Source organism: Nelumbo nucifera, chromosome 1 (genome assembly GCF_055504915.1).
Source record: "Nelumbo nucifera cultivar China Antique chromosome 1, China Antique-T2T, whole genome shotgun sequence".
In the NCBI taxonomy this organism is placed as follows: domain Eukaryota; kingdom Viridiplantae; phylum Streptophyta; class Magnoliopsida; order Proteales; family Nelumbonaceae; genus Nelumbo; species Nelumbo nucifera.
The window spans coordinates 166,389,110-166,411,764 of NC_142649.1; the positions used below are offsets into that span (position 1 = coordinate 166,389,110).

Sequence of the window (22,655 nt, forward strand, 5' to 3'; positions counted from 1 at the left end):
AATTGAATGGTTTTGAGTTGGATCCAAATCGATCCAAATTTTATTAAGTCGGTTTTGGATAATTATTGGGTTGAGCCAATCCAAAATAAAATCGCCTGTATTATTATTGGTTGGGTCGGCCCAAAACCAAAACCTAATAATTCAATACCAAAAACCCTACCCATTTGAATCAAAACAGACCCATTTGAATCAAAACCAAAATCGAAACCAGACACCAAAGAAACCATCGGCGCTTGTCTCTCGTCTGAACTCTGAAGCAGCTAAAATTGAAACCAGACACTCAAGAAACCTTCGGTGGTCGTCTCCCGTCTGAACTCTGAAGCAACCAAAATTGAAACCAGACACTCAAGAAATCTTCGGCGGTCGTCTCTCATTTGAACTCTGAAGCAACTAAAATCGAAACCAAACACTCAAGAAACCTTCGGCGGTCGTCTCTTGTCTGAACTATAAAGCAACTAAAATCGAAACCAAATACTCAAGAAACCTTCAGCGGTCGTCTCTCATCTGAACTCTGAAGCAACTAAAATCGAAACCAGACACTGAGACAAGAAACCTTCGGCGGTCGTCTGAACTCTGAAGCAACTATTCTCTGGCATTCTGAAAAACTTATTCGAAGAAATTCTGTGGAAATCACTGAAGCAACTCATCTCCGGTCGTCCGAAGAAACTCTATGGAAATCTATAAGATTGGAACTCTGTGGCTCTTCTCTCTGTGGAAAGAATAATCCCCGGTGGCTCTTCTCTTCGGCGGTTCGAAGAAACTCTGGAAATCAGGATTTTCTTGCTCTTCTCTCTCAGATGGAAATAGGTAATAGTTTGGTTTTCCTTCAAAAAAATGAAATCCTCAATTTTTTGTGTTTGTTACTATTGTTGTTTGTGTTTGTTACTATTGTCGTTATCCCTGAAACTTTTTGGGTTCCTTCATGGCTTCATCAATACAAATTGGTGAGAAAATGGGTTCTAATTTTCAGGGTCATTGATACTTTGAATACTTAGAATTAAGGCTATTTAATAGATTAAAATGATAATATTCTATCTTAATTATGTAACTAATACTTATTGAGATAATTATCTAGCTTTGTCAGACAATAGCCTATTTCTGAAAATTGGATAAGTAGTGCTTGTCTGAAAAGTTCAAAATTCATAAATTTTTCTTTGTTGATAACTTTGTTTCCCTCCATGCCCAAACAGATCTGATTCTCAAATAAAACTAACCTCTTCAATTGTTGATAACCTCTCAAATAAAACTAAATGATAATATTTAGTGGGCAAGAAGGGTCTGAATCCATGTCTGTACCGTAGGTATGTATGAAGCATTAGGATTACTAAACTAAGCTTCTGATTAATTAGTAGGTGCATTGGAGTGGAGTGCACTAATTAATAGCAGAATTTTGTGAATATTAGAAATGTGCTATTACAATTATGTGAATATTTAATTTCATTCTCATTTTCATCTTCTTAGTTGAATATTTAGCTGTTACAATTATGTATCTTATTCTTTTTGTTGTTTTTTTGTCTTTATGCATCAAGGATGAATGAACCTAGCAATGAAAATGCAAGCAATTCCGAAGATGTCAATGAAACATCTATGGCATCAGGATCTAGTAAGAGGAGGACTAGATCTAAAGCTTGGGAACACTTAAAAAAAAAAAGATTGGATTCTGGGGAGGAGAAAGCTATTTGTATATAGTGGAAAACAATATATGGGTGGAAGTAAAGGGACAAGCCACTTGTTGAGTCATTTACCAAGATGTTCTGGAATGAAGGAAATGTGCACTAGTAAACAACAAGCTGAAGTGGAGTTTAAATTTGATCAAGATAGGAGTAGAATAGACTTAGTGAAGATGATAATGAAGCATGGGCATCCATTTAGCATAGTTGAAGAAGAATTTTTTTTCAGATATTTGTCAATAATCTTCAGCCATCATTTAGGTTTGTTTCTAGAAATACAATAAAGAATGATATCATAAAGATTTACATGGATGAAAAGAAGAAGTTGTACAAATATTTTGATGGTTTGGATTGTCAGATTAGCTTAACTACTGATATGTGGAATTCGGAATTGAATTTGGGGTATTATTGTTTAACAACACATTTTATAGATGATGGGGGAGAGCTGAAGAAGAAAGTTATTGCATTTATGGCAATTGAGTGTCCCCATGATGGAAACACTCTATATGAAGTTGTTATGGAGAGGTTGTTGACTTGGAACATTGATAAAAAAATATGTTCTATAATAGTTGACAATGCCTCTAACAACGATGTTATGGTTAGGGAGCTTAGGAATTGGCTCTATGTTAAAGGTTCGCTCTCATTGAATGGTGACCTATTTCGTATGAGACGTGCTGCTCACATCTTGAACCTTATTGTGCAAGATGGGTTGAGAGAAATATCATCATTGTTGCATAAGATTCAAGAAAGTGCTAAATATGTAAGATTGACACCCCATAAGAAGCAAAAATTTGACAATGAAAGAAGCCAAGCAAAAGCATAAGAGAGGGATGGTTGTTGATTGTCCAACATGATGGAACTCCACATATGATATGTTGGGCATAGCTTTAGAGTTGAGGGAAGCATTTGTCGACTAGCCAAGCTCGATCGTGACTATAAGAATCTACCATCTGATGAGGAATGAGAGATGAGGGCAATGGTACGAGATTGTTTGCAAGTTTTTTACATTTGCACAAAAAATTTTTCAAATACTACTTCCCCAACCTCAAATGTATTTTTCCTAATATTTGCACAATCAAGCTTTTATTGCTTTAGTGGCTAGATAGTGAACATGAGTATGTTCATTCAATGGCAAATAGAATGAAGCAAAAATATGATAAATATTGGGATGAATGTTCTTTGGTGCTTGCAATTGCCGTTGTACTTGATCCCAGGTTCAAGATGGAGATTGTAACATATTACTACAATCTCATTTACGGAGAGATTGCTGAGAGACATGTTACAAGAGTTAGAGAGGCAATGAATGACCTATATTCAGAGTATGTGGGTTTTGATACAGAGGATAGGTCACTTGTATGCTCTAGTATTGCATCTTAGCTATTGAGGATTTGGGGTGTTTTAGATTTTTTGAGTGGTTTTTGATCGGTGGTTGATTGTAGAGCATCCGGAATGTTGTCTAGGGACTCAAAAGTCAGACTTGGATCTTTATTTTGAAGAAAAACTATTTCCTAGAGGTGAAGAGTTTGATGTTTTGAGATTCTAGCGAGTTGATGGTTTAAAGTTTCCGAAGCTCTCTAGATTGGCACGCGATATTTTGGCAATTCTAGTATCAATTGTATCATCCGAGGGAACATTCAGTATTGGGGGTAGAATAGTGGACCAGTTTCATACTTCATTACTTCTAGAAACAGTGGAGGCTCTAGTTTGTGGGCAAGACTGGTTAGAAGCTCCAACAACAAAAAGTAAGTTAAAAATTGGATCTTGAAGCAGTTGTTCTCTTTTCTATATGTTTATGTTTATTTATATGTTTTTGTTTCTAATGTGTTTCTGGTTGTGCATTATTATGTTTTAGAATTGGATCTTGAAACCGCTGCTACCTCTCCTGTATGTGTGGCTTCTATAACTGACACTATCCGAACATGTAAGTTATGACAAATGGTCTACGATTAGTTTATTTGATTTGCAAAATGTTCGTGATTATCTAATTTGACTAAGCAAATGTTTTGTTTCAGGATGTTGGAGCATATTCCATGCATCTAGGTTGGACATATTTTTTCTTCATAGGTATTTTTTTCTTATAATATTTTTTTTATAAAATATTTGCTATAATATTTGGATTGGATTGGACCTAGTCCATTTGTAATGGTTCATATTGGTCTAGGATGGGTTGAAGTTTTGGCAGAAGATAAGAGAGGCTGTGAGGCTATCAATGGACCAGGTTTGGGTTGGACACAATCTGAATTAAAACCAAATTGAACAAGTTGGAAAGTCCAATAGGACAGTGGATTGGATTGGACCAGTCCAATCCAGTCCAGGTTGAACATATTGAACAGTCCAATAAGTCAATGGATTGGATTGGACTAGTTCAATTTGGTTCAGGTTGGAAAGTCCAATAGGACAGTGGATTGGATTGAAGTTCTGTTGATCTTTTTTTCCCTGTGACATGCTCTCTCTGTTCTGAGTTTGAGAATCCTGGTGATATTTCCAATTTTCTCATATGAGATTTCGTTTCAGTTTGAAAATGCATCAATTTATTTAGTGGGCCAAGAGTTTACTTTTTACCTGAAATTTGTATTGTAGTCTTGTTATGAGTGATGAAGCTTACAAATCTTGTTTCTCTTGTTAAAATTAATTTCTATGCATATTATCTGAAATAAGGTGACAGAACTGCCATGAGCTGAAGTAATATAACAGATATGCTTGTTGATGCATAAGTTATGCCAAATGGCTTCTGTATGCCTTGTCTTAAATGTTTAAAGTATTAGTTTTCTGTATGCCAAATGGCTTATGTATGCCTTGATCCATCTTGGAATTTAAGCTATGATGGCCCTCAGCTTTATCTGAGTGATAACCACAAGTTATTCTCTACTGGACAGTGTAAGAAAACTTCAATGATAAAAAAATTTTATCTTAGGACAGTTGGTGTTGGACCTTTGGAGCAGTTTTTTCATAGGACAGGTTTCATCCAAGATAGGCAGAGTGACAAAACTCAATTCCTTGCTCCTTGACTACAATAAACTTTCAGATTTGATCCCATTGGAGATAGGGAACCTGGAAGTGGAATTGTGTTGTGGACCTTATGTGAACTGCTGAGAGTTTGTAGAATCCAGGATTTGGGGGCATTTTGATTGAGAGGGGTTAATTAGGAAGTGGAATCAGTTCAGGTAAAATAGAGGTGTTCAAATCATTGAGGACATTTCATTTTTTGTGAAACAAGCACTCACCAAATGCTTAAAAGCTCTGGGTTGAACTTTGCAAATCATAGGGTTGAGAGTGACCTATAGAGAGAGAGAGAGAGAGGTTGAACTTTATGCTCCATGGACCCATTTGACCATTAATTAACCAACTAGCTAGGTGGTGCAACCCTATTTTAATATACCTAATGTAAATTGTTATGTCAGTTACCATTAAAATATAGAGAAATAATAACAACTACAGCTGATTAACTTAGGTTGTGTTTGGTGCCTTCTTGCTTCAATTGGCGCAGCCCCATCCTCTCTACCATTGTCATCCATCTACATGGTAAAAAAGAAGAGATATGCTTTAGCAAGATGAAGATACCAGAAATTGGAGATGAATATGACTCGGTGACAGATGGGTAGAATTTGTTAAACCTTGTGTTATCTTTTTCTCAGTATGGGGTAGTACGAAGCTTTATGATCTCTCTTTATTTTATATTTTAATGAAATTTTCATTAGAGATCAGAAATCCAATGCTCTAGTAGAGTTTGCTTTTGATGGTAACCAATTGCAGGGTGAGCTGCCAGATAGCATCTTTGGCCTTGGGAAGCTTGAATATCTATGTTTAGGTTCCAACAATTTATCTAGTACAATTCCCACGGAGATTGGAAACCTAATGGCTACACCTCTTGGGAGGGATGAAAATTGGATACAGATCTAACACCTTTGGCTTTTGTTTTTTGGCACAAAATGGCTACTCCCCAAATCAAAAACATCCTTGAATCACATTTCATCTCGTTAGGTCAATCCGAAGACCCATATATACTCCAAAAGAGGAGATATTACCCAATGTTGGTCTTGAGTCTTGACTATTTGGGGTGTTAGGAGGGATGAAAATTGGATACAGACCTAACCTTTAGCAAACTTCACACAAAGCAGCCACTCTCAGAATCAAAGCACAACCTTGAGTCAAATTTCATCTTGGGGTTAACTAAGATCTCTTTGATGGTTAAGAACCCACCAACTGTTAGCTAGAAGCTTGTATCGTATTTGGTCAGTGATTTTAGTTTCTAGGTCTGTTTCTTGATATTTTATTAGCAACCTAACTTCATCAAGCCATGGCATGAAAAGTTCCAAATTTAGCCACCAGGGTTGGGGAGGGAGTGGGTGGGTTATGGACTTATGGGTATGGAGTTGGGTTAGCCTCCTTCATGGGCTTGGTTTAGGCTTCTAATTAAGGGGCTGGACAATCACAGTCCAAAGGTGAAATCTTGTGGGTGGTTAATTTGGAGGCTACAATAATTTAACTTTGAAAACTCACTCTTGTTTTAACTTTGAAATTCTTGACAAGTTTCTGAGTCTGTTTCTACATTGACTCTCATCTCACCATGAGAAATTTTAATGAAATAATTTCCTAACAATAATATTTATTTCATTGTAACGTGACCAAGAAAAAATAATTGGAAGTATTTCTGGAACGTGGAGCAATGACCAAGAAATCAATGGTCCAAAATTTCAGATTGAAAGCTATATATATTTTCTTGTATTTGAATTCAATGAGGCCTAAGGAATGTGTTTAAGCCGACCAAGAAGGATTTGAATATGTATGGGTTTGGAATTACCAAATTTGATGGGCAATTATTACTGAGTAAGCTAGCAGTAGATGGTCTCTGCCAAAGTTAGCTCACAGAAATTAGGTAAAGATGGACCTCTGATAAATTTTCATAAGGGTCCCTTTGATTCGTGGGAGTAGAGGTTTAGAATCGGAATTGAAATGGATTATTCCAATTACAACTGTTTGGTTGGGCAGAATCAGAACCCTATTCTCATTTCTGGTGGAATGACATTTCTCTGTTTGAAGGAATGGCCATTTCTTCCTTTTCTCTTGGAATTAAAATCTTATTCCAGCTGATTTTAATTTCTATTCTTATTCTTGTATGAATAAACAGATCATGAGAATATTTTTGAATGCATCAGTTGTTTTGAGCTCACAAACGTTGTGACCATTGCCAAGTCATTTTTTCCGTTTGCCAGTAAAGCATAGACAAACATCCTGTTAAATATTTTGAATGAAGGAAGCTTTCCATTAAAAGTGGCCATAGCCATGGAAAAGGGAAATGTTTTATTGGGTGGGTTTTTAGTGTCTCTATGTTTTATTGGGTGGTTATAAGAAAATGCTGAAAAATGGTTGCAGCAGATGTGAACTCATTTTTCTTTACCTCCTTAACATAGACTGATTTGGTTATTCTGGTGATGTGGCTTTTAGTGAGAGCTCCCACTTTTAAACCTGATTTTTTTAGTGGCTATCTACAATGATCTTGTGAACTTAGCAAACCTACTAATTGCACCCTTTGCTTACTTAATAGCAGATAATCTGTGTTTTTCTTTGCTGATCTCTCTGCATTAAGTTTGTAAATTGTAACATAGATTACCTTGGAACATTTGAGTGTCATATAAACTCAGTTTGTTAAAAGTATCATCTTGTGTTCAATACTTCATGCTTTTGTTGAATTATGTTGTGTTATAGCCACTTATCCATTTGTATATACTTTATACTGCAAATATTATTATGGGTAATTGTTAGGAAACATGGCATGATTGCTTTTGTTTAGATGTCCGTCCCATCCCTTCCCTATAGTAGCTTTTTGTTTCTTTATTAATGTATTATTATCATTACTGCTCAAAAGAATCCTACTTTTCCATTGCTGGAGATATCCAACTTAACCATGTTTGGCATTCTTTTGTTCTTGATCTTTAGGTATATGATTATTTCATATTGATATCATCTGTCATCATGATATTGGCATCTCTCCTAGCACCAACATTGATGTCTTCTGACTTGTGCATGTACTTATTTGCTGAGTTGATTAATTTCCACTTCCAAGTGGAATAATTCCATTTATATTATTGAAAATTCCATTTCCCATTTTCCTGAGTTTTGCATTCATATTTATTTCATCTGAAACTCATGCCTTTAATGGAGTTAAATCTGTGTATAGATATTCCATGATGAGAAGGTTCATTTTGGACAAGATTCAAAGGACAAATGTAGAGATGCTGTCTGGTGCCACAAAAGCTACTTTTGCTCAACTTCTTTTCCGAATACCATCTCTCATACAGTGTTTTCTTATAGTGACCATAGACACATTGGATAATGCAATATATTGGTCAGATCAAAAGCTTGGTTGCTGTTTTGTATATAGTTGGCTCGAATTTCTCAGACCAGTATTCCATTTTAAGGTGTTTTTCCGCATTGTTTCCATGACATCTATCATGTATCCCATATATCTGGCATATTAGATGTAGCAAAGTGGTTTACAGTTATAGCTTGCAAAATACCAAGAAAAGGAACACTGAAATGGTCTCCCAGTTTATGATCCTATCATCCCATCTTACACTGTACAACCAGAGTTCTCTGGTTCTTATCTTGCATATTCAGCTTTTGTTCTTCTCATCTTCACCATTTTTTACAATATATTCTTCATTACAGTTATCAAACCATCTGTGGATGGAACAGAGTCAGCTCCAGCTCCTACTGTCTTCTTCCAACCATCCTATTTCGTTTTTTGGTTTTTGATGAACACCCCTGATTCCAACCATCTATTTCTAGCTTACATTCTTGTCTTCTTCAACATGGCCATACTAGATGGTACGCTCCAAAAGGGGTTATTCTGGGCTAAGCAGAGGTCTGACCAGGCATTCAAACCATGTTTACCTAATCACACACCCGACAGAGATGGTCAAACTAATGGATGCAAGATTCCTGATTCATTTGGGTAAGTAACATATGGTCCAGAAACTTGGGCTATTCAACTGACCGGACCAGGTTTACTGAGAATGTTCCAAGAACCAACCTTTATGCATCCATGCTGCACCACTTATCTAGTCCTAAAATGTGAACGAGTTGGACAATTCAGACAGAACAGGTTTACTGAGACGTTAATGGTAGTGACCCACAACAACTGGCAGATGACACAGTAAATTGCTTGAAATGAAATCATGTTTGACTTTTATGTAGGGAAAACATTTAATTTGGATTGGATTGGGTCCAATCCGGTCCATTTGCATTTCAATTGGACTGAACTGGATTCGGTTTGTATGGGGTTTGGACCGAAGTTGGTTCAATCCATTTGTAAATGGACTAATGTTGGACTGGACCGAATTAGACCAAATCCAGTCCAATTGACAGTCCTAGTTCCAGCTCAATCAGCCCTTTAGAGAAAAAAAAAAGTCAGAGAAAGTTATTAATGGTGTATACACCAATACTAAAAAAAAGTGAAGCCCACATTTCACCTAAACAAAACCAAACCGATCTAATGAAGATGTCATTATCATTATTAAGAGATCACATCTACGCCCCCACAAGGGGCCATCCCACAATGCCTCACAGTATATTTTCACTTTGCATTGGGAACATCTCCTGATAATATACCAGAATCGATCATCGGAAGATATTTTTAATACATGGCAGTAGACCTGTTCATGGGCCGGACCGGGCTTTCACTTGTCATTAAGGGAAATATGCTAGGCTTGAGCCTGAGCCCGGCCCGACCAACGGGCCTATAACTTGGGCCTGAGCTCGGCCCTGATAAAAAGCCCGATGTCCAACCTAATAAAAAAAAACAATTTTCACTATTTAAATTAGAATTAAAAATTTAGATAGTTTTTTTTTCCTATTTAAATGAACAATGGGCCTATAAGATGATTTTTCCCCTTTCTTTTATATTTTAAAACACAGTTATACATTCTTAAATAAAAAAATTTATTCAAATGGACATAATCACATTACTCACTTTAAGTCTAATATTAGGTCGGGCTGCGCTGTGCTATTTTGACAAAACCCAAGCCCGGCTCGAATTTATTGCGGACTAGATTTTTTGGCCCGAATTTAAGTCCACGGGCCTATAACCACGTTCAAGTCTGTCCAAGGGCCGAACCAGGCCGGGCCGGCCCGTCGGGCCACCCGGCCATGAACAGGTCTACACGGCAGGTATGTGCTGTGGGGCGGCCCTTGTGTGGCGGAGATGTAAACTCCATTATTAAAGCCGCCTTCGTTTTTGGGTAAATAAGGGCCATAAATTGATAAATGGGTTCGTTTCGCATTATTGCTGGGGCCCATGTGCGGCCGCAAAAGGTGTGGTTACATCATGGATAATAAGCAAATGCAAGGAATATACGCAGTTACCCGCGAAAATTTTACATGAAAAATACTTGTCCCAACTCCCAATAACTGTATTTACCCGATTAACTAAAAACCAAGATAGTTAAGTGTCCTCTTACCGGTCACTCCTTAGAATGTGAAAAGTCTCGCATATATATATATATATAAACACTTGCATGGAATAGCTCAGGTCGAAGGGGTGACTTAATTATATATATCTAGTTTCTGTTTGTTCTTTTATTTATTAAGTAAAAAAGAAAATAATCATTTTAGTAATAAAAATTTATTATTAAATAGAATATTTTTGTTCTATTTATATGTTGGAATCTTTCATTCAAGGTGAGAAAGTTATTTATTCAAGTAGAAGATGGGTATCAGGCCAGAAAAGTTATTTATTCACGTAATGATACTTGAAAAAATAAATTTTCCTTGATTTCCACAATAATCTAAAAAAAAGAATATGGTATTCTTGATACATGAGAATCAAAATTTCTTTAACCAACTTTTCTTCTGAAAATCCAAAAAAATAACTTCTGGTTGTCTTTTAAAAAATAAAAGGAAAAAATGAAGGAAAATTGATTGTATTTCTAGAAAGTACAGAAAAAAAAAGTCTCATCCGGATTACTTTCGTGGAAGCATCCCTTCCGGTGCGTGATTCCCTCCCTGCTGAATTGATTAAATGGAACGCAATTTAGCGTCATTTTTTGGGCCGGTGGAGGCTATCATGAGTCGTCACTGACCCCTACAGGTCGTTGTCTCCTATGATCATAGGAGAATTTGGTCTTCTGAGATTCGTTGGAGAATTGGGCGAACGGGTAGCTGAAGCCGAACTCCTCTCCTTATTGCAATGTGAAGCATGTGAAGCATGTACCTCATGAAGTGTGTGCACACACACACACACACACCCACCTGTAAAGAGTGGCTCATTGCATGCTCCATTACTGGACACATTTATATAGCAACAAATCAAGAAGCTCTAACAAGAAATGACCTAAAATATTTGTAAAGTTAACAAATGGCTAATCTTCTGTGCCACAACCACAAGGTCATGGCTTAAACTCCCCTTCCTTTAAAAAGAAATATTGTCATACATCTATATATAAAGCTGATTAGTTTTCTATTTTCATTTGACCAAATAATAAACCACCAAATCTTCTAAAGTGCTAACAAACTCTGGTTGATCTCATACAATTAAAAGAAATGCTTAGTTTAAGATGATATATGCATCTAGTCCAGGTACCAATCTAAGAACTTGATCTAACTTGGAGTTATAGTAACATGCTGGGTCCAGTATAAGGGGGTCACCATTCTTGTCAGAGCTGATAAAGGTCCCATGTACTTCACAAGTCTTTGTCCTGTTAAAAATCAAGAGAACAGGGATGAAAATAAATTATCTTCAACATGAATACAAGCCAAACCTAAACCTGTTTGGGTCTATATCTGCCCTAACTTCAAAGCCTATTATGTACAGAATTTATGTGATCCCGGACGAACATCCAATGAGCCCAGCCCCCAAGATATTCGGTTGGCACTTCAGGCTCATAATGAGACCAAGCCAAACCTAAACCTCATGATGAGTGGCAAGTTTGAGAATTGGACACAACTTAGTTTGGCTCAGATTGACTACAGCCAAACCTAAACCTGATGATGACTATGATGGTAACTGCACAAGATTGTTACTGGTGAAGTATGGAAAAGAAAAAGAGCCATCTGCAACACCAATCAGCTATAAATGTTCTGAAAGAAAAAGAACAAAATCTTGCTTGTATCCAAATTTTCCATTTAATTCCCATCATACAGCATCTGCAGAGCTTTGAAAACTAGATTGGTCTCTTTTTAATATAGTTTTTTATTAGCTTGATTTAATTATTTGGCTGATTAGCTGTAGCCATCATTGACTTGCCAAAGTATTTGTCTACCTATCATCAGTAGAATCCTAAATTCCAAACCACCTAACCCAACAATCAATGCCAACCCATATGCTAAATATCCAAAAAGAAAATATAGTTCTAAAAGAAAAAGAAGAAACTTATGAAAATAGACTCTATAAGAAAATTGCTCTAATACCCAAAAAAGGAATATAAAAAAAATTTATAAAGAACACTAAGCTAATAGTTGTATAAACAAACCCGTATGCTGTTTCTTTTCTATAAATTCTTTTAAATCCACATCTGAATGGTCCTCTTGGAGATATAGTTAGAACTTCCTCAAGGTACCAAAATTTTCTTGACATGCAAAGTTTAGCAAGTAGAGTTCAATTAACTATGATATTCAATCTCTTGGCCTGCATCCCTAATTGCACATAAGTCATGAACTTTTACTTCCACATTGATTTTTCACAATTGCCCAGTGCCTTGTTTGTGGGGGTGTGGAATTTCTTGCACTGTTTATGATACTTTGATCTGAAAAGCCAAATGGCATATCTTCAGCATTGAGAAAATTAACTATTGAGAAAATTAACTAAACAGTGGTAAAGTATATATATCAATACATGTATAAAAATTTGTAAGGTATGAATCATTTGAAAAAGTTTATGAATATCAAGTTGTGATTAGAATCATATTTGGATTATTGTGGCATGCCTTGGGTTTTCTCTCGAAATACATTTACTTATCCATTGTAGTGAGACCTTTGTGTTTTGCCTTCACTTGTATAATAATTAGTAAAGTGAGAGTCCAAACCTTTACAACAGATCAAACTGTCTTGTCATTCTTTGGAACATTGTACACAATGTTTCATGTTATGGCATGGCCTATATCCTATACATTGGCAGGATAATATATTTGGTTTATCATGGAAATTCTGAACTTGGACAAAACAGAAGTTTCTCTTTACCATATTAGATTAAATTCTGAGTTTTAGTCAGTAGTAAAGGTCCCTTTGACAGGTTAACCTAAAATTGTACAATATACATTGGTGCAGGACTGGGATAAGAGGGTTTTGCTTTGGTTTGATCCTGAAAATGAATTTGAATTCTGAGGTGATGATGCATTTGGCTTTGTACAGAAGCAGTTGTGTTTCTGAAAGTTAACCCTTGGCAGTGGTGGTTCTGACTATTGCTCTTGAAGAGCAAGGGACTGCAAATCTGAGGATGGTTATTTGATGGTCTGCAGTTTCCATTTCTAGAGTTGATATTTTTCTTCCTCATTCAATTCTCTGAGATATGTCAAGGCTTTGATATCACTTCAGCATTAAAAAGATGCCTATCATGCCCATTTGAATCCAACAGTCTAGAATATGATGCTCTTCTCTTGTTTCTGTAAACTCTACTCTTTGTTCCTTCCCCTTTTCGGCCAGACAGTACCAATGACATGACTGCCAAGAAGCCCAAGACAGAAAGTCCATATACCAACCATCCAAAACCTCAAAGACCTAAAAACCCATTCAGTTGCTGCATGTATAAATGACATTTGTGAAGTAGTGGTCATTGGATCAGGGCTACCTCTTACATAATCTGTAATTTGGCAGCTTTCCTTAACATAGGTTCCTTTTTGGTTTCTCAGTTTGAGGTGGTTTTGATAGTGGAATTGTGGTTACGTAATCTGTTTTACTTTTTGCAGCTATAATTGGATTTACTTTTTGATTAATATATATATAGATTTGATAGCATATTTGAAACTACTCTTTTTTATAAATACATATTGATACTACTCTTTTGCAACTATAATCCAATTTAAACCAAAATGGATTTACCAGGACTAAGAGCTGAAAAACAGGATTGCTGAGGTTGGTCTTTGAAGAATACAACTAATTAGTTGGTAAAAGTCCACGGGTTATCTATATAATTAATTAGTTACAAAATATCCTAGGGGTAACTCTCCTTTCAATTTCTTCCCCAAGATTTCTGAGATTTCATTGATGAGGTTGTAAACCAGGTCAGAATCCATGTTAGCTTCAAGATAAATATGCAGTTATGCATTCAATTCTTTATCAGTCTTATGATAACAACCAAAATGGATGAGCTAAATAATTGACTTATTTGTTTTGTTTTAGTGAATAAAATAATTAAATAATAAAGCACTCAAGGGTATAGTAGTCTACCCAACTCATTTAGTTCAGCCACTTCAGCTGTTATCAAATGGCCCCTGTTGTCACACATGGCTGACGGCATGGAAGTATAGGACCTTAGTTTTCTTTTCTTTTCTCTGCCCATGTGGCAAATTCCAGCCTAATTGGTGATTAGAACACAGCAGTGCATGATGGGGCTGATGTGGACTGTGTATGACTCTAGTGGGACCCTGATTTGTAGACAATCTAAATTTTACATGTCAGACTTCAACATTGTAATCGCTATGAGTTTCAGGGGAAATAGTGAAATAACAAAAGACTTTTGGCTAAATTAATTCTTCCTCAGAATGACAGGGGGTTCTAGGGTAGATGGGGACAGAGCCAGGTGTATTTGAGGCCCATTGGCTGGCCCATACTATACATTATTCAATAGAGAAGGCCCAGATGGAGTTATGTTCGTTGGTGCTGGAAGCTGAGTTTCCAGCAACCAGCATTTCAGTTGGGCCTGGAAGCATGGCGTGTGAACAATGTGAAACATATTACCTCCATTTAGAAGATAATGGTTAGGTCCTAAACATGAATTAGTATTACCTATTATTGGTGGAGTTTTACCTGCAAAGGGTTTATCCAAACACCTGCAAAAGTGAACCATATAATTTACCTTGATCCCCCCCAAACGTGATTAGTGTAAATGGGGCCAACAATCAGTTCCCATTTTACACTCTCATCAAACTGGTTCCCATTTTACGTTAGGTGTAAATTTGCTTTTACACCCCAAACAAACATAGCCCTAGAGAATCCAGACCCAATTCGGTTTAAGCCCATGTTATCATTAACTGAACTCCGGCTTGAATATAATCAGCTGAAACCAGATGCTCCCCCATTCATTTTTGAATGTTGCTCATTTTTCTAGACCTGTCAAATAATCAAATTGGAGGTACGATACCTATTCAACTTAGTGCCAAAAAGATTTAGGACTTTTATGACAAGGTGGTGGTGAAGCCCAACAGCAAAGGAGCTTGTGGTACTAGAGGTAGGGGTTGAAGAGGTAGAGGAAGATCAATAACTACTGGCTAGTCATTTTTTGGCTGAAATGTTTTCAGTGTTTACCGTTGAGTTGTGTGTACTCTAGTTCTGGTTTTGGTCGTTCATTCTCTTAGTCTGGGTGGTTGTTTTAGGGCCTAGTCCTGATTCTATGTTGGAGTGTGATGTGGCTTATTCCGATTGCTCCCTGCTGGAGACGTTCTGGCTGCCAGCAACGACAGGGACTGTATAACCTGCAAGAGAGGAGTCAGAGATCCCGGGGTGGCTAAGTTAGCACTCAATAGTAGAGAGCTTGAAGATGATATCAGAGAATTAGAGAGCTAGAGAGCAAAGATTACGCATCATACTTTCGTCCCTAGGGGTGAGGTCTTTATATAATGGAGTCATTGCGGGTTGGTGGAGTAGTTCCTGGATCCTCACTGTGATGGAATCCGTTTGCGTGTTTGGTGGGTGAAATTCCGTCAACCGGTAAGATTGCCTGCTCCCGTCTGAATCGGGGAGTAGGTGAGCTAATATAGCCATTATAAGTCATAATCCCATAAAATGCGGAGTACGGTGGTGAGCTCCTCGGGGTTGTAACGCGGAAGTCGGCTTGAATGGGAGGCGAGCTTCTTGTAAGGTACCGGGCTGCCTGGCATGCTTTGAATGCCAAAGTGCCTTGATACTGTGGTGATCTTGCATCGAGGTGGGTTTGTCTCGAGGTGGTCCATCTGTCCGGGTTTGATCTGTGGTGGACTTGGTATCGTTATCCTGGTCGCGATCTCACTAGGAGGCGAGTTGCCTAGTTGTCACGAGGCTGCACTTAGTTGTCATGAGGTGCCAGATGTCATAGTGTCATTGGAGGGCCAAATCTGCCCTCATCATTTGCCCCCACTCTCGAGCTGAAAGTAACTCAGCGAAGGGAGTAGATTTCTCCTTTTGGCCCGTAATTCGACGAGCTCGTAAGCGCTGATTCAGTTTCTTAGGCTCTGGGAGTGACTCACAGTCCACTCCTGGATTTTGCCCATGCCAAAGAGGCGAATGGGTCTTATGTGGTGCCGAGGTCTCTACCTGTTCGGGACTTTAGCCCTTAGGCTCTGGGAGCAACTCATAGTCCACTCTCTTTGACTTTGCCCATGCCGAAGAGGCGATTGGGTCTTAAGCAGTATTGTAGCCCTTAGGCTTTGGGAGCGACTCGTAGTCCACTCCTGAACTTTGCCCATGCCGAAGAGGCGACTGGGTCTTGAGCAGTGTTGTGGCCCTTAGGCTTTGGGAGCGACTCATAGTCCACTCCTGAACTTTGCCCATGCTGAAGAGGCGACTGAGTCTTGAGCAATGTTGTGGGCCTTAGGCTTTGGGAGTGACTCATAGTCCATTCCTGAACTTTGCCCATGCCAAAGAAGCGACTGGGTCTTGAGCAGTGTTGTGGCCCTTAGGCTTTGGGAGCGACTCATAGCCCACTCCTGAACTTTGCCCATGCCGAAGAGGCGACTAGGTCTTATGAAGTGCCGAGCTGCCTGTAAGGTGTCGGGCTGGCCAGGTGCCGAGCTGCCTGTGAGGTGCTGGGGTGACTAGGTGCCGAGCTGCCTGTGAGGTGCCGGGGTGACCAGGTGCCGAGCTGCCTGTGAGGTGCCGGGCTGACCAGGTGCCGAGCTGCCTGTGAGGTGTCGAGCTGACTAGGTGCCAAACTTCCTATGAGGTGTCGGGCTGACCAGGTTCCGAGTTGCCTGTGAGGTGCCGGGGTGACCAGGTGCCGAGTTGCTTGTGAGGTGCCGGGCTGACTAGGTGCAAAGCTTCCTGTGAGGTGCCGGGCTGGCCAGGTGCCGAGCTGCTTGTGAGGTGCCGGGGTGACCAGGTGCCGAGCTGCCTGTGAGATGTCGAGCTGACCAGGTGCCAAGCTGCCTGTGAGTGTTGGGCTGACTAGGTGCCGAGCTGCCTGTGAGGTGCTGGGCTGACCAGGTGCCGAGCTGCCTGGGTGTCGAGGTCTCTGCCAGTTTGAGACTTTAGCCCTTAGGCTCTGGGAGTGACTCGTAGTCCGCTCTCCTTGATTTTGCCCATGCCGAAGAGACGACTGGGTCTTACGCGATGAGGAAGTCATTTATCAGTTCGCTAGTTCGTGCCTGGGCCAAGCTGCCAGGTCGGCGCCTGCGCCAGGTCGGCGGGCCCTAGGCCCAACACAGACCAATTGAAAGCAAAGTTGGTAAAGCCGCTTAGTCTGTTAGCTCCCTGCATAGTCTTTGAGTTCATAAAAAATGGAGACTATAAAGTGAGAGCTTTAGTTTCTAAAATGTGAGGGACTTAGCATTCTGGGAGATGAGGACTTAGTTTTTTGTAGCGTTTCCCACATAATCATAGAGGGTTCAGTGAATGTCTCTTCGACTATAGGAGGGAGTGGCGCGTTCACTTGTGCAGTCGCTTGGGGCATCGTCAGCACTGGGACCCTAGCTGTAGTAAGCAGTATGGTGATCTGACCTATGCAGGCAGACGGGAACTGAGGTTGCCCCCCGGAGACGTTTGCTTTGTTGTGTTGTCCGGCGTTGCTGGAAGAAGCCATGGGTTTGGTTTTGAAGATGATATCAGAGAATTAGAGAGCTAGAGAGCAAAGATTACGCATCATACCTTCGCCCCTAGGGGGTGAGGTCTTTATATAATGAAGTCCCTACGGGTCGGTGGAGCAGTTCCTGGATCCTCGCTGTGATGGGATCCATTTGCGTGTTAGGTGGGTGAAATGCCATCAACCAGTAAGATTGCCTGCTCCCGTCTAAATCGGGGAGTAGGTGAACTAATATAGCTGTTATAAGTCATAATCCCGTAAAATGCGGCGTACGGTGGTGAGCTCCTCGGGGTTGTAATGCGGAAGTCGATCTGAATGGGAGGCGAGCTGCCTGTAAGGTTGTTATGGATGCATTCGTAAGAAAGGTTTACCGCCACTGCCAGCAGCAGCAGTAAGGAGCAGGCCCACACGACAGCTCATCAGGGGGCCCACACTTATCTTGTCATGATAGCTCTGCTCGCCAACTTACATTATCTTTCATCCCTTATCCTTATCTTATCTTATGTTCTTAGTAAGAGTTTTGTTTGCCACTAGAAGTAAGAATTTGTTTACCATTGGAAGTAGGAGTTTGAGTTTGATTTAGAGAGGGATTATCCTAGCCTAGCCGAATACATCAAGGAACCCCCTCTTGTAATCTCCTATTTAAGGAGCCTATGAATTGGAATAAGGCATTCAGTTTTTCAGTAAGAGAAGAGTGAGGAGAGTTCGGGTGGTCTCTTGGACAAATCACCCATTCGGTTTCCACAATAGGGTCTGCACACAAGGGAAGGCGCAAGGGGAAGCAAGAGGTTCTCCCCGTGGACCGACCCGTGACGAGATCCTACGCCCGGGCCCATAACATTCTGGTATCAGAGCCTACCGTCATGGGGGAACAGGAGCCGCTGTCTTCCAGGGTCCACGAGTTGGAGCATAGGCTCACTGAAACCAGCATGGAGGTTCGTGAAGTCAAGGATGATGTCCGGGAGCTGCAACGCTTGCTGGAAGTGTTTCTCTCCAATAAGGAAAGAAGTTCTGAGGGAACCACCACCACCAACAGCCACCGTTCGGACTGGGCAGAGACGTCTAGCGAACAGCAGATCGCTGCCCCGACAGCCACTGTTGTTCCCAAGTATAGCCGGCTGGAATTTCTATCTTACAACGGCACCAGAGACCCGTTAGGATGGCTGTATCGCTGCGAGCAGTTCTTCCGTAATCAGCGTACTGATGACAAGGATAAAGTCAGTCTGGCTGCCTTCCACCTATCAGAAGAGGCGCAACTCTAGTTCTACAGACTGGAGCAAGAAGAACCCAGTCTCAGCTGGGGGCAGTTTAGATCATATTGTCTCCTCAGGTTTGAACCCTCATTGACAAGCAACCCGCTAGGCGAGTTGATCAATCTCAAGCAAACCGGAACCATGGCAGAGTACCAACGCCAGTTCCAAACCCTTCTCGCCAGAGCAACCTCGGTTCGTGCAGATCAGTAGTAGATATGTTTACAGCAGGGTTAGTAGAAACTCAAAGAGTGGACGTAGAGATGCAACACCCTCCTAACCTGGCCACAGCGATGAACCTCGCGCATGCTTTCGAAAGGAAAATGCAGCTCTCCCACGGAAACCTCAGTATAGGACGATCGGCAACAACTTGGGCACCTTCGAAGACAGTAGGGGTATCTCCTTCTTCGACAGCCAGCAGGGAACAAAGGCCTCCTTCCGATAACCCCTTCAGATTGGTAGCAAGTGTAGGAAGTAGCAGGACAGTACCCCCCATTAGACGGCTGACCCGAGCCGAGATGGCAGAACGGCGCGCAAGAGGGCAGTGCTTCAACTGTGATGATCTGTACTCCTCTGGGCACAAGTGCAAGAAGTTGTTTTGTCTTCTGGTAGAAGAACCCGAAGAGGATGAGGATGTATCTGCAGCATCAGAACCAGAGATCTCCCTCCACGCCATCACAGGGATCAAAACTTCCCAAGCCATGCAACTAAGGGTGCGGATAGCAGGGCAACCAGTTCGTATTCTCGTAGACTCCGGAAGCACCCACAACTTCGTCAGTGAACAGGCTGCCCGTCGGTTAGAATTACCGATGGAAATCAGGCCGCAGTTACAGGTAGCCATGGTCAATGGGGAAAGAGTTCACAGCCCCGATATCTGCAAAGACACTGAAATTCAGGTCGGAGCAGAATCCTTCCGAGCTGACTTATTTGTACTCTCCTTGGATGAATTTGATGTCGTCCTGGGAGTCAAATGGCTAATCACTCTAGGGTCCATCCTATGGGATTTTAGCGCCCTAACAATGACTTTCCACCTGGATGGGAAACTGGTTACATGGCAGGGAACCATAATAAGAACAAAAACGCAGCTGCACACACTTCAAGGTGAGGATTCATGCGCAACAGATATGGAGAGGCTCCTCACGGAGTTCTCTACAGTATTCAAGGAACCCAAGGGGCTCCCACCTTCTAGAGACTGCGATCATCGGATCCCTCTGATAGCTGGCTCGGATCCCGTCGTCGTCCGACCCTACCGTTACCCACATCGACAAAAGGATGAAATAGAAAGGCAGTGCGCAGACATGTTACAGTAGGGGATCATCCGACCCAGCCGCTCCCCCTTCTCCTCTCCGGTTCTGTTGGTACCTAAGCAAGATGGGACTTGGAGATTTTGTGTAGACTACAGAGAACTTAATAGTCGGACGGTCAAGGACAAATTTCCTATCCCCATCATAGATGAACTATTGGACGAGCTCCATGGCACACAATACTTCTCAAAACTAGACCTCCGGTCGGGTTACTTCCAGGTCCGAATGACTCCCAAAGATGTAGAGAAAATGGCCTTCAGAACACATCATGGCCATTTCGAATTCCTAGTTATGCCATTCGGCCTCAGCAACGCTCCTTCCACGTTCCAGGCCTTGATGAACGAGGTATTTCACTCTCACCTCTGCAGATTCGTCTTGGTGTTCTTTGACGACATCCTAGTCTATAGCAAATCGTGGGTAGAACATGTGCAGCATCTACGGATCGTTCTTGAACTCCTGCAACAACACCATCTCTTCCTTAAGCGATCCAAATGCTCCTTTGGGGAACGCCGGGTCCTTTACTTAGGACATGTGATCAGTGGGCAAGGGGTCACTGTGGATGACTCCAAGATTCAGACGATCAGGGAATGGCCCAGACCGCAATCCGCCAAGGCTCTCCGCAGGTTCCTAGGGCTGACAGGCTACTACCGCAAGTTCGTACAAAATTATGGACTTTTGGCGGCTTCACTAACCAATTTGCTCAAGAAAAATGCCTTCCTCTGGGATAGTTCAGCCGAAGCAACCTTTGTGAGTTTAAGGGAAGCCCTCTCCTCCACACCGGTTCTATAGTTGCCAAACTTTGATCTCGAGTTCACGGTGGAATGCGATGCATTCGGCACCGACATCGACGCCATACTACAGAAGCAAGGACATCCAGTCGCTTTCTTCAGTCGCAAACTGGCCGACCGCCACCTTAAGTTACCCGCCTACGAACGGGAACTGATTGGACTAGCAAAGGCAGTGCAGCACTGGAGGCCGTACTTGTGGGGCAGATCCTTCGTCGTCAAGATGGACCACTACAGCCTCAAATATTTGTTGGAACAACGGCTTACCACCTCGCCGCAACAGCATTGGGTCAACAAGCTTCTTGGGTTCGACTTTCGGGTAGACTACAAGGCGAGAACCTTGAACCGTGTCGCAGATGCCTTGTCTCGCCGAGAAGAAGACAACATGCTGCTCCATGCGATCTCACAGCCCCGGGCCACTCTACTGGAAGACATTCGGAACATATTGCCACAGTCACCAGAGTGGAACGAGCTGGTCAAGAAAATACAAACCGGAACGACTAGCCCAAATTGGTCCACACGACGGGTTGGCACTATACAAAGGGTGGATTTATCTCCCATCCGACTTCCCTTTGATTCCCTTCGTCATCTCTAGCATACACAACTCCACACACGAAGGCATCTAGAAAACATTGCACCGCATCCACGTTGACTTCCACTGGCAGGGTATGAAGGCTCGGTGCGGGACTTCATTTAGAAGTACTCTATGTGCCAACAACAAAAGTGGGAAAACTTGCACCTAGCAGGCCTTCTCCAACCACTGGCACTCCCAACTCAGATCTGGGCAGATATTTCCATGGACTTCATTGAGGGCCTACCCAAGGTTGGAGGGAAGTCGGTCTTATTTGTAGTGGTGGACTGTTTTTCCAAATATGCACATTTCCTCCCCTTATCCCACCCTTACAGCGCGGTTTCAGTCGCTCACGCCTTCTTCACCCACATCTTTCGATTGCATGGGCTACCCGAATCCATCGTAAGTAACAGAGACCCGATCTTTACTAGCACTTTCTGGAAGGAGCTATTTCGTCTGCAAGGAACAGCCTTGGCCTTCTCCTCCGCCTATCATCCGCAGACTGATGGCCAAACGGAGGTGGTAAACCAAACAATAGAGATGTACCTCCGCTATTTTGTGGGAGACCAGCCCCGGCGATGGGTGGAGTACCTTCTGTGGGCTGAATACTGTCACAACACCTCCTACCACTCCTCTCTTGGCATGACTCCCTTCCGGGTTGTTTATGGTCGGGACCCCCCGTCTATTATCTTACGAACCCGGTTCAACATGGTTGGAAGAAGTGGATCGCGAACTACAAGATCGTGATGCCCTCCTGGCCGAAGTCTCCTTGTGCTTACAGCAGGCTCAGGCACGTATGAAGAACGCCTACGATCAGCACCACCGAGAGGTCACCTTTGAGCCGGGACAGTTCGTTTGGCTGAAGCTTAAACCTTATCGGTAGCTCTCCCTCAGACGCAGAGCCCCCCCTAAGCTGGCTCCCAAATTCTACGGGCCCTTCAGGGTTTTACGACAGATCGGGAAGGTTGCTTACCAGCTCGAGCTACTGGAACACTGCAAACTCCATGATACCTTCCACGTGTCCCTACTCAAGCCTTTTACAGGGACTCCTCCTGATCAAGTACCTCCCCTAGCCCCCTTGAAGGATGGCAGACCCATTCTCCAACCTCGGGCTCTTGTCCGATCCCACATCAACCGGGGTACTTTCGAG

General features: G+C 41.6%; 1 long non-coding RNA gene and 1 pseudogene across 4 annotated transcripts in view; one reads left to right on the forward strand and one right to left on the reverse strand.

Moving 5' to 3' along the window:
- On the forward strand, nucleotides 1-8,047 carry LOC104613249 (zinc finger BED domain-containing protein RICESLEEPER 2-like; annotated as a pseudogene). Its single transcript, XR_016080568.1, has 4 exons — nucleotides 1-807; nucleotides 1,530-3,412; nucleotides 3,523-3,591; nucleotides 3,683-8,047. The product of XR_016080568.1 is annotated as a zinc finger BED domain-containing protein RICESLEEPER 2-like (transcript).
- The window catches only part of LOC148804116 (uncharacterized), a 22,057-nt gene continuing 7,246 nt past the window's right edge, over nucleotides 7,845-22,655 (reverse strand). For all 3 annotated transcript variants that reach the window (XR_016080572.1, XR_016080571.1, XR_016080570.1), the window contains one exon: nucleotides 7,845-12,412. This is a non-coding gene — a long non-coding RNA (uncharacterized LOC148804116). The remainder of the gene's footprint in view (nucleotides 12,413-22,655) is intronic.